The following is a 2,758-nucleotide window of genomic DNA, read 5'->3' as shown; positions in this document are numbered from 1 at the left end:
CGTGAAAACTAACGCCTCTGGGGTGTGAAATTGCACCGGGTGGAGCAAGCCATCGGGGTACTGCTCCCCGCCCCCCCCCCCCTCCCCCCAAGACCGGCTGCGACCCCCGCCCCGGGGGAGCTGCGACCCCCCCCCCCCCGCCCCGGGGAGCTGCGACCCCCGCCCCTTCAGACATGCTTCTGTTTTCTGTTTGAAGAACACTGCCCTAGTGAGATCCGTCTCCGGGCCATCAGGGAGGCATAGGCCAGGACATTGGCCTCTTCCCCCCCCCCCCCCCCCCCCCCCCCCCCCCCCGGGTTTTCTGACCCACCAAAGATCGCCACCTCTGGAATCGGCACCATCCTCACTTGTAAAACCTCTGACATGATGTCAGCAAACCCCAGCCAGAAACCCCTCCACCTCGGACACACCCAAAACATATGAACATGGTTGGCAGGACCCCCCACACCTATCCTCCACCCCCTCAAAGAACCTGCTCATCCAGATCAACGCCATGTGTGCCCTGTGGGACACCTTAAACTGTATCAGGCTGAGCAGGGCGAGGATGCATTAACTCTCCTCAGGGACTCCTCCCATAGTCCGGCCTCCAACTCCCCACCCAACTCTTCTTCCCACTCTCTCTTCACCTCCCCTATCGGGGCTCCCTGCCACCCCATCAGCGCCTTGTAGATCTCGAAGACTTTCCCCTCCCACTCCTGTTCTCGACACCGCCTTATCCTGCGCTCCCTGGGGCAGCAGGTGCACAAAATCCCTCACCTGCAGATACCGGAACCCATTCCCCCGGCAACACAAACTCCTCCAGCTCCCCCGGAGCGAACCAATGGTTGTCACATGTCGGTGCCCACACCGACCCCCCCCTCTAACCCCACGTGCTGCCTCCACTGCCCCCACACCCACAGGGCTGCCACCACTACCGAGCTTGTCGAGTACCGAGCCGGAGAGAACGGCAGAGGTGCCGTTAACAGTGCCCCAAAACACGTGTCCTTACATGATGCCGCCTCCACCCGTTCCCATACCGACCCCTCGTCCACTACCCACTTCCTGACCATCGCAATAGTTGCCGCCCAGTAGTAATTAATGAAATTCGGGAGAGCCAGACCCCCCCCCACCCCCATCCCAGCTCCAGCAGCACCTTCTCCCCCCGCTGGGTTTTCCCGTCCAAACAAATCCCGAGATCTCTGCATTCAACTTTTTGAAGAACACCTTTGGGATTAAAAACTGGAAGGCTCTGAAAAACCAACAAAAACTTTGGGAGGACCGTCATTTTCACTGTCTGTACCCGGCCCGCCAACGGGAGCACATCCCACCTCCGAAAATCCCCCCTCATCTGTTCTACCAACCGACCCAAATTATGCAGCTGCTCCCACTCCCGCAGCACCTGGATACCCAAATATCGCAAGCACCCTCCCACCACCTTGAACAGCATCTTACCCAATCTCCTCTTCTGCCCCTCGCCTGGATCACAAAAACCTCACTCTTACTCATATTCAATTTGTATCCCGAGAACCGGCCGAATTCCTCTGATAATCTGAGACTATTATTAATAAAAGCAAATTACTGCGGATGCAGGAATCTGTAACCAAAGAGGAAATGCTGGAAACTCTCAGCAGGTCTGGCAGCATCTGTAGGGAGAGGAAAGAGCTGACGTTTCAAGTCCAGAAGACCCTTTGTCAAAGCTCAATCCCTGCCTGCTGCCGTTCAGCTTCGCTGGTGCAGACCTGTGGTTATCGCCCACACCGTGGCACCCTCCAGCCCCAAATGCTGCCTCCACTGCCCCCGCACCCTTAGGGCCGACACCACCACTGGGCTCACGGAGTACCTGGCCGGCGAGAACGGTAGAGGTGCCAACAACAAAGCCCTTAAACATGTTCCCCTACACGATGCCGCCTCCATCCTCCCCCACACCGACCGCTCTCCCGTGGCCCACAGCCATGTTCACGGCCCAGCAGTAATTAATCATATCTGGCAGCGCCAGGTCCCCCCCCCCCCCCCTCCAGGAAAACTACAATCGCCGAATAATGCAAGTCGGCCATTTCCGCCAACGGCATCTTGTCTAGCTCAGAAAAATCAATCCGATAGTACACCCAGTTCCTTTGGCCTCCCAAACCTCCATGGGTCCATGCTGCCAGCCCCCCCCCCCCCCCCCCACCCCGCCATGTATTCCATCAAGCCCCTCAGCTCATTTGCTGACACCCTCGACGCCTTCTATCGGGCTGCATCACAGCCTGGTATGGCAACTGCTCAGCCCAGGACCGCAAGGAACTTCAGAGAGTCGTGAACACCGCCCAGTCCATCACACAAACCTGCCTCCCATCCATTGACCCTATCTACACCTCACACTGCCGGGGAAAGCGGGCAGCATAATCAAAGACCCCTCCCACCCGGCTTACTCACTCTTCCAACTTCTTCCATCGGGCAGGAGATACAGAAGTCTGAGAACACGCACAAACAGACTCAAAAACAGCTTCTTCCCCACTGTCACCAGACTCTTAAATGACCCTCTTATGGACTGACCTCATTAATACTACACCCTGTATGCTTCATCTAATGCCGGTGCTTATGTAGTTACATTGTGTACCTTGTGTTGCCCTATTATGTATTTTATTTTATTCCCTTTTCTTCCCATGTACTTAATGATCTATTGAGCTGCTCGCAGAAAAATACTTTTCACTGTACCTCGGTACAAGTGACAATAAACAAATCCAACTTAGGACTCGACCAGTCCAAGCTCGGATTCATGGCCGTATTAAACCCCCCC

Source organism: Scyliorhinus canicula, chromosome 12 (assembly GCF_902713615.1).
Source record: "Scyliorhinus canicula chromosome 12, sScyCan1.1, whole genome shotgun sequence".
In the NCBI taxonomy this organism is placed as follows: domain Eukaryota; kingdom Metazoa; phylum Chordata; class Chondrichthyes; order Carcharhiniformes; family Scyliorhinidae; genus Scyliorhinus; species Scyliorhinus canicula.
This window is presented reverse-complemented; position numbering follows the sequence as displayed.